At 37.8% G+C, this 10,039-nt stretch overlaps 1 non-coding gene across 1 annotated transcript; it reads left to right on the top strand.

Moving 5' to 3' along the window:
• Positions 1 to 8,927: 8,927 nt before the first annotated feature.
• LOC141721912 (small nucleolar RNA R71) lies at positions 8,928 to 9,034 on the top strand. The gene has a single exon (XR_012574953.1). It is a non-coding gene; the product is annotated as a small nucleolar RNA R71 (small nucleolar RNA).
• The last annotated feature ends 1,005 nt before the right edge of the window (positions 9,035 to 10,039 follow it).

The following is a 10,039-nucleotide window of genomic DNA, read 5'->3' as shown; positions in this document are numbered from 1 at the left end:
ATTATCGCGAATTAAATAAGTTGACGATTAAGAATAAGTACCCTCTACCACGAATTGATGACTTGTTTGATCAGTTAAAAGGAGCTTCGTGTTTCTCCAAGATTGATTTAAGGTCTGGGTATCATCAACTAAAGATTAAAGCAGAAGATATACCCAAGACAACGTTTCGAACGAGATATGGACACTATGAGTTTTTAGTAATGGCATTTGGTTTGACGAATGCGCCAACCGCGTTTATGGTTCTTATGAACAGAGTTTTCAAGCAATATTTAGATAAGTTCGTTATTGTGTTTATTGACGACATACTGATTTACTCCAAGACGGAAGAAGATCATAAGGAGCATTTGAGGATTTCTTTGGAAACTCTGAGGAAAGAGAAGCTGTACGCTAAGTTTTTGAAGTGTGAATTTTGGCTAAAGGAAGTGCAATTTCTTGGTCATGTAGTTAATAAAGAAGAAATCAAAGTGGACCCAGCCAAGATAGAAGCTCTAATGAATTGGGAAAGACCCAAGACTCCTATGGAAGTCAGAAGTTTTCTGGGATTAGCCGGATACTATAGGAGGTTTGTGCAAGATTTCTCTAAGATTACTGTCCCATTAACGAAGTTGACAAGAACGAACGAGAAGTTTGTATGGACGGAAAAGTACGAGGAAAATTTCCAAGAGTTAAAGAAGAGGCTGGTAACCGCCCCAGTGTTGGTGTTACCAGATGAAAAAGGAGAATTTATGATATTCAGTGATGCTTCATATAAAGGACTTGGATGTTTGTTAATGCAACACGGGAAGGTAATAGCATATGCGTCAAGGAAACTCAAGCCGCATGAGCAAAAGTATCAAACGCATGATTTGGAATTGCCAGCAATTGTGTTTGCCCTTAAGATTTGGAGGCATTATTTATACGGGGAATAGTACGAGATTTATACAGATCATAAGAGTTTAAAATATATCTTCACCCAAAAGGAATTGAATATGAGACAAAGGAGGTGGTTAGAATTGATCAAAGATTATGATTGTGCGATAAACTATCATCCTGGAAAGGCAAACGTGGTAGCAGACGCTCAAAGTCACAAGGAAAGGTTGAATATGCTAACGTCATCGAAAGAATTGATCAAGAATTTTAAAAAGATGGAAATAGAAGTGCAGACTCCAGAATTTAGAGGTGAAGCTATATATGTGATGTCATTCCAGCCTGAAATATTGGAAAAGATTCGATGCTGTCAAGAGCAAGTGATGAATCGCGAAAAGGATAAGTTGACAGGAGAAGAAATTAAAGCTCAAAAGGATGGAAAAGGAATATACCGTGTTAACTCACATATTTGGATACCTAATGTTGTGGAGCTAAAGCATGAGATTTTGCAAGAAGCACATAACTCGAGATTTTCAATTCACCCTGGAAGTACGAAAATGTACCAGGATTTAAAAGAGAGTTATTGGTGGCCAAACATGAAATAGGAAATTGCAGACTGGATAAGTAAGTGTTATACGTGTCAAAGAGTCAAAGCGGAACATCAGAGGCCAAGCGGATTGCTTCAGCCCCTAGATATACCAGAATGGAAATGGGAACATATTGCGATGGATTTCGTGGTGGGATTACCTAAAACCAAGTCTAATCATGATGTGATTTGGGTGGTAATCGATCGGTTGACAAAGTCAGCATATTTCTTGCCGATAAATGAAAGGTTTTCGTTGGAAAAGTTGGTCAAATTGTATTTGGATGAGATTATGATGCGTCACGGAGTTCCTGTATCTATCGTGTCTGATAGAGATCCAAGGTTCAACTCGAGATTTTGGAAACAATTCCATGATCATTTGGGAACTAAGCTGAAAATGAGTACGGCATATCATCCGCAGACAGACGGACACAGTGAAAGGATAATCTAGACAATTGAAGATATGTTGCGAACCTGTGCAATAGATTTCAAAGGAAATTAGGACGATTATTTGCCGTTAATTGAATTTTCCTACAATAACAGTTATCACGCGAGTATTGGCATGCCGCCTTATGAAGCGTTGTATGGAAGAAAATGTAGGTCCCCTACATATTGGGATGAGGTTGGTGAGCGCAAATTAATTGGCCCAGAGCTGGTTCAATAGACGAAGGAAAAAGTAGAAATGATTCAGAAAAGATTAATTGCAGCTCAAGATCGACAAGCAAAGTACGCAAATCAAGAACGAAAAGATGTGCAATTCGAATCTGGAGATAAAGTCTTGTTAAAGATATCTCCTTGGAAAGGTCTAACCCGATTCAGAAAGAAAGGGAAGTTGAGTCCTAGGTATATTGGACCATTTGAAGTACTGCGACGAGTTGGGAAGGTGGCATATGAATTGGCGCTACCTCCGCAAATGCAACATCTGCACAATATATTTCATGTATCTCTTCTAAAGAAGTATAATGCGGATGCGAGCCATGTGATCGAATTGGAACCAGTGGAAATCCAACCAGACTTATCTTATGTGGAACAGCCAGTTCGAATTTTGGACCGAAAGGAGAGGACACATAGAAATAAAGTTGTACCTCTAGTAAGAGTGTTGTGGAGAAATCCAGTAGTAGAAGAATCGACTTGGGAATTAGAGAGTGAAATGAAAGAAAAGTATCCCCATCTATTTGCTTAGACTAGATTCTGGGGACAAAATCCTTTTAAGGAGGGTAGATTGTGACGACTGCGAATTTTGCGACGTAATTAAGTCAATAAAGTGTGATTTATGTGAAGTGATTATAATTATGTGATTAAGTGTTGATTAATTTTCTTTACTATATATTAGAATCTAGGAGCGTAAATAAAAGCGTTCCAATTTAAAGAGTCAGCTTAGGAGTTAAGCTGTGTTGTCGGGCCGTCAGGTAGAACGGAACCCGTCCTAAAAAGGGATTAAGATATTTAAAATGTGAAGTATGTGTTTTTATGTGAAATGAAATGTTTAAGTAAAGTATTTCGTCCTAGTGACGTGTCGGTCGATAATGATAATGAGAAGCGTAATTGAAATACTGAGCATCGGGCCGTCAGGTAGAACATGACCCAGAATGCGTAAAAAGGAATAATATTAAAGAAGGATAAATTTTTATGATCAGACATGAGTAGAGATGTGTTCTTATGTGTGCGTACTTGTCTGTATGCATGATTACGTGATCTGTTGACATTTTTATGGATTTAAGGGAATTATTTGATTTAAATAAAGGTTTATTTAACCTTCGCGCATTTTTATAAAATTATCTGAGTAAGATAAAAGTATGGGATTTGTTCTGTTATCTTCGAAATAGTCCTAGAGACTTTCTAAAAATGTTGAACGGATTTATTTGGTGGTCATTGTGTTTTAAATTGATTTTTATGTGGAAAATGTTATTATTAAAGCGAACTTGCGAAAATCATATAAAATCAACCGTACGCTCAAAATCTTATTATGAGTAATGGTTGGAAAGCTAATTTCGAGATCTACGTCTTAAAATTGTCAATCGCTATAATTTTCAACTTTTTGAGAGAGATATATTTATTATTCCACCAATATTCTATGGGAGTAAAAAGAGAAAGGAAAATCAATTTAAAAAGGGAATTAGAGAAGTACTAAATTGCCCTTGTCCTTATTATTTATAAACTCCTCCTCCCCCTTCCTTTTCTTTTTCCTCCGTGCACACCATTCTCTCTTTTCACTCTTTCTTTCTCACTCTCTCTCTCGGCTACTCTCTCTCTCTCGGCTCTCTTTTCTCTCTTGGTATACTACTTGTTCCTTTGATAAATCTCAACAATTCTTCTCAAAATCTCTTGATGAACACATATAAGTAGGTATTAGAGTGTGCATGTGTGTATATCCACTTGCATGCAAGCTCAATGTGTGTGTGTGTGTTCATGCTTGATGCGTGTGTACGTATGTATATATGATCCAATATGTGCTTAATGAGGTGATTTTATGAACGAAAAATGATTTTCAAAGTTAAATGAGGCTTGCATGTGCCTTGTATGTGCATCAATCAGAGGTTTTAAGGTTGGAAACCCTGAAATGGGGCACCACCGAGATACCACCGCCACCGGTGATGAACTCCGGTGAACCGGTGGTGAGTTATGATGGTAAAACTGAACTCTAATTCCACAAAACTTTATTTTTGGTGTTTGCATGCTTGGTTTGTTTGAATTTCAAAAAGGGTTTTGATTTCTAAAAGTTAAGTTGATAATTGCTTAATAGGAATGAGTTGTTGTAGTTTAAGTCTATGAATTATGATTTGATTTGAATGATTAGATGAATTTAAAGCTAAATTAGACCATGCATGTGTTTATTTGATGTAAAAGCCGTATAGGGCTTTGGTTTATCAAAAAGGATTTATTATAGTTGATAAAAATGATTGTTTGATGGTTGTTTGAAAATGCTAAGTTAAATAGAGTGTTTAATGGAATTAGAGATGAGAAATTCGAATATAAATATGAGATTATAGGTTCCCTTGGTTTGAATTTTTATTGATAAAGGAAAAAGAATTAAATTAGTGTGTTGTTCTTGCTTGGATTCATTAGAATCTAAGATTAAACCATGGAAAGATGCTTGCATGCTATGTATGAGATCAAAAATTGAATGCATGTTGGTTGTTCTTGAAAATCCGAATGATATGGTTATTTTTATGAGAATATTAAGTTGGATTAAGTGAATGTTTGATTGATTATGTGTTATATGGATTTGGTATGAAAATTTACTTGATTTTGGGTGATGTTTGTAGAATGGCCGAATGGTTTATAGTAGTTAAAAGGGTCAAATTCTAATTTAAGTGTTTGAAATGATCATGAAGATTAGTTAAGGATTGTATGTAAGATTTTGCTTGATTTGCTATGTTTGGTTCGAATTAAAGTATAAAATAAAGGGGATGATTGATTTGTGCTAACTATGGTAGTCGTGTTGGTTTAAAGATGACTTTAGGGTCGTTATTGTAAGTTTTGTCGTTTGTTTATTCGTATAAGAATTTTAAGTATAAAGAGCTATGTGTACTAATATAAAGTATGATTTGACTTCGAGTTGAGATAAGGATGTTTGTAAGTCGATTGTTGAGTATATAAATGTGTAAAGGTTAAGAGTAAAGGATATGACGTGTGATGTGCTGTGTGCTTATGTGTATAAGCTATACTCGTATATTCGAGTCAAGGGTATAATCGAGGTATCGTATTGAGTAATCATTCCGGGAACGAGAGTTGAGAAACTGATTAAGATTTTGGTTTTATTGTAGATTCGGAGCGTGAGGGCATTCAGGCTAGGAAAGGAAAGGGTATACTAGGTGGCAGTAGTTCAACCTTCAGGAAAGCAAATTCAGGCAAGTAACTCTCATTACTTGTGAGAATAGTTATAGAGAGGTAATTATTCATACCATGTAGAGTATGGAACTGTTAATGATTTGAGATACCCTGTTTCTGAGCTTGATAAACTGTTATTGATAAGCTTACTGATTCAACCCTTTGGTAACCTGTCCTTTCTGTTCAAGTTATTTGTTAAGCCACGAATTGTATTGAACCCTATTATTACCTTTACGAACCCTTTTTAATGATACCTTATTTCTTGATCACCCTATTGATCCTTGAAACAGATATTGATCCTTCTGATTTAAGTACCTTGTTATCCCTGATTCAGAATCCATAGAGCTGTTCCTTGCTTGTCTTTGAATCACTTCCTTAACTTTGTTTTCTTGAAATTTGACTTAAGAATGAGTTTCGACTCGAAAGAGTCTGAATGATTTCATATTCTTGGTAACGATAAAATGAATTTAGAAAAACCAACTTTTTCCAACTCAAGGTTTTCCAAACGAATTCCTGATGGATTGGATTGGGATGTAAGAGGCTAGTGGGACTAGTCCAGTCATGGTAAGAGCTAGCGGGGCTAGTCCAATTTAAGGCTGAAATTATGCTAATTGGTACCTTAAAGACCGGATGGAGGTCAGTACGGGCTGATCACCCGTATTATAATGAAATGGAAAGATAAAGTGATCCAATCAAGGGTTCTATATTGATTATTAAAATGGAACTGAAACATCCTGTTCAGTAATTGATTCTTGAAAATGAAAATGGTTTATATCGCTTTGAAAAGAGTTGATTGTGATATTGTGAAGCTTAAAGCTCGTGAACCCTGATCTTAATCTGTTGATCATATAATTGGTTTCATATAATGAAATACTGTTGCTTTCCTTTCTGAAAGATCTGTTCTGATCCGTTAATGATTTGTGATGAATGTCGGCTTTCACCCTGCTTTGAGCCTTGTTCCTTGAAAGCCCCACATTTTTCCTTCATAACCCTTCCTTAAACCAAAAGATGGAAATCTGCCACCTAGAACAAATAAAGTAGAATTCCCTGAGATTGGTAAAGTATATTGTGGATTTCATATCATTGAACTGCTTTATAGTTACTTGCTGAGTTTTATACTCATATGTTTTGTTTCAATCTAACCATGGCAGTTAAGCAAGAAGATGGCCAGGCTTAGGCGCACTGCTCGTAAGAGCGTACCTGGTGGTCCCTATCGTTTTGAGGGCTTCCAGTTGCCAGAGCAGGTAATGGTATTTCTGAGTGAGCAAGCGCTTAGCCAGAGAATTATAAAGATACAATGGGTTATCTGTCGGTTCCATGCCGGAATCGATTATGTTTATTTAATATTATTATGGGGTTGTAAGTTATATTTTATGATTGGTAGTTGTAATCTCGTCTCATACTTTATCTTGTTTGATCCTGTTAGTAGTTAATCGGGGTTTATGCTTATTTAATTATTGGATTAAAGGTGTGTGGGTCCTTATTTCCTAACCCCGAGATTGAGGGCGTCACACATGAACTGTCAGAAATAGGATAGATGATCCCTGCCTCTAGCCACTTAAGAATTTCTTCTTCACTACCTCCTTCATGATCGGATTAAGTCTTCTCTACTGCTCGACCGTAGGCTTGCTACCTTTCTCTCGCAGAATTTTATGCATGCAATAAGAAGGGCTGATTCCTTTGATATCTTCTATAGTCCAGCCAATTGCCGATTTGAACTCTCTCAGAATCCTCAAAAGCTTTTCCTCATCACTACCTGAAAGGTCAGATGCAATAATAACAGGTAGAGTAGATGTATCACCTAAAAACGCATACCTCAAATGCTCAGGTAAAGGGTTAAGCTCAAGAGTGGGGGCTTCCTCAATAGATGGCTTGAGGCGTTTAGGAGCTTGTTCAATTCCTCAATTCCAAGAGATTCAAAGGGCATATTAATCTTCCTCTTCCAGCGAGAAGCATTTAAATATTGTAATTGTTCTTCACCTTCGTCATCTTCACTATCTGAATTCCCCAACAAGGCTTTTTCTAAGGCATCAGACCTTAGCAATCGGTCAAGTTCCGATGTGACCACCGAATCAACCAACTCCACTTTTAAGCACTCCTCATTATCAGTAGGAAATTTCATAGCGTTAAACACATTAAAAGTAACATCCTGATCCAAAACTCGCATTGTGAGCTCACCCTTCTACACATCTATCAAGGTTCAGCCAGTTGCCAAGAAAGGTCTTCCCAAGATTATGGCAATCTTCTTATCCTCCTCGAAATCAAGAATTACGAAATCAGCAGGGAAGATGAGTTTATCAACCTTGACCAAGACATCCTCCACAATACCTCGCGAATATCTAATAGAACAGTCGACTAACTGCAAGGTTATATAAGTCAGTTTGGGATCAGGTAAGTCTAACTGCTTGAAGATTGACAAAGGCATTAGATTGATGCTAGCTCCCAAGTCACATAAGAATCTGTCAAAAGACACTTTTCCAATAGTACATGGAATAGTGAAGCTTCCTGGATCCTTACGATTTGGAGGTAACTTCTGCTGTACACATCACTGCATTCCTCCGTGAGAGCAACAATCTCTAAATCATCTAGCTTCACCTTCCGAGAGAGAATACCTTTCATAAACTTTGCATAACTAGGCATCTGCACATGAGCCTCAGCGAAAGGTATGTTGATATGAAGTTTCTTGAACACCTCCAAAAACTTTTCAAATTGCTTGTCCATCTTTTTCTTCTACAGTCGCTTAGGAAAAAGCGGTGGATGATAGATCTATTTCTCCCCTGTATTACCCTCAGGAGGAGTGTGCTCAACAGTAGTCTTCCTTGGTTCCACTTCTTCATCAGTCTACTCTACTTCTTTCTCAGCCCCAACTTCTTCAGTCAACTCTTGAGTTTGTTCGGGATTCGCAACCTTTCCAGACCTTAAAGTGATTGCCTTTACCTGCTCCTTAGCTTCCCTCTTTCCTGGAACTTCGGTGTCACTAGGTAGTGTACCAGGCTGATGATTTAGCAAGGAATTGGCAATTTGCCCAATTTAATTTTTCAAGGCTTTATAGAAACAGGTTGACTTTTGCACATAAGCTTCAACTCCTCTAATTCAGATTTTCATTAGCTTGTTGTAGCTGGAGTTGTTATCTTGGTGCATACTGCGGTTTCTGGAAACCAGGGGGTTGTACTGCTTAGCTGGATACTGTTGATAAGGCTATTGAACCGCATTCTGAGTGTTGCTCCAGCTGAAATTAGGATAATTGCGGTTGTTGGGATGATATGTGGCTGGCACTAGTTGTTGCGATCGCTGGAAGTTGCTCACGAATTGAGCTGATTCACTAGAAATTGCGTACTGATCAGTCTCATGAGCACCAGCACAAAGCTCACAGACACTAGTGATTTGATTAACTCCATAATTAGCCAAAGTGTCCACCTTCATCGTCAAAGCCTTAAGTTGGGCAGCGATAGCAGTTGCTGCGTCCAACTCCAGAATTCCTGCGACTTTTTCCTGAGTCAGCCTCTGGGAAGGATTCTGGTACTCATTAGCAGCCACCAGTTCAATAAGTTTATAAGCTTCATCATAGCTCTTAGCCCAGAAGGCACCTCCTGATGCTACATCCAGCATGGGTCTAGAAGTAGCACCCAATTCATTGTAGAAACCGTTGATAATCATCCAATCGGGCATGCCGTGGTGTGGGCACTTCCTTAGCATCTCCTTATATCGATCCCAAGCCTCACACATAGATTCTCCTGTTTGTTGAGCAAACTGGGTAAGAGCATTCCTGATTGCAGCAGTCTTCGCCATGGGGAAGAATTTAATGGAAAACTTTTGCGCAAGATCCTCCCAAGTGGTGATAGACCCTGCTGATAGAGAGTGTAACCAACACTTAGCTTTGTACCTCAGAGAAAATGGGAAGAGGCATAGCTTGATAGCATCTTCAGTCACATCATTGAACTTGAAAGTATCGCAGATCTCGATGAAATTCCTGATGTGCATGTTGGGGTCTTCAGTAGGAGAACCCCCAAACTGAACTGAGTTGTGTATCATCTGAATCATACTTGACTTGATCTCAAAAGTGTTAACCCTGATGGCTGATCTGATGATGCTTGACTAAATGTCATTAATCTTAGGCTGAGAATAGTCCATCAAAGCCTTAGGATTTTCCGCTTGATTACCCATCTCTACTAAAGCTGGTTCTTCAACTTTCTCTTCTTCTACCTTCATTTCTTCCTCGAAAACTTCCTTACGAACTACCACAACTTCTTCCTAGGCTTTATCCAGTGTTCTCTTATGAGTACGCGAACGCGTATGCATACACCCTCACTAGAGTACCTGAAATAAGACAAGGAAACAGATAAGTAACAATGTCTGAGTCAATGAACTTTAACGACCACTGATGGAAAGCACATAAACTATAAATTAACACTGCAGTTCCCGACAGCGGCTCCAAAAACTTGTTAGTCACTAAACACGCGGTAATAATACACGCAAGTATACGAGTTCACAAGTAGTATAGAAACTTTTCTAGTTCGTTCCCACAGAGACTGTATTGGTTAACTAATTAATTCACACACTTAAGCAACAATGTATGGTTATTATTCAATGCTAAGACGATAACAAATTGAGGTTGTTTATAAGTAAGAATTAAACTAACAATTATAACTAAGAGAATAAGATTGATTAAATTAAATTATATGACAAACATGGGATTCTAACTTCAATAAATACTTCATTCAATAGCCTTATTGTTCTCAACCTTAGCATGCAATGGTGATGACACTAATCAGACAACAC

This window comes from Apium graveolens, chromosome 4, assembly GCF_009905375.1.
Source record: "Apium graveolens cultivar Ventura chromosome 4, ASM990537v1, whole genome shotgun sequence".
In the NCBI taxonomy this organism is placed as follows: domain Eukaryota; kingdom Viridiplantae; phylum Streptophyta; class Magnoliopsida; order Apiales; family Apiaceae; genus Apium; species Apium graveolens.
Note: the sequence above shows the minus strand (reverse complement) of the source record. Positions and strands in the feature narration are given on the sequence as shown.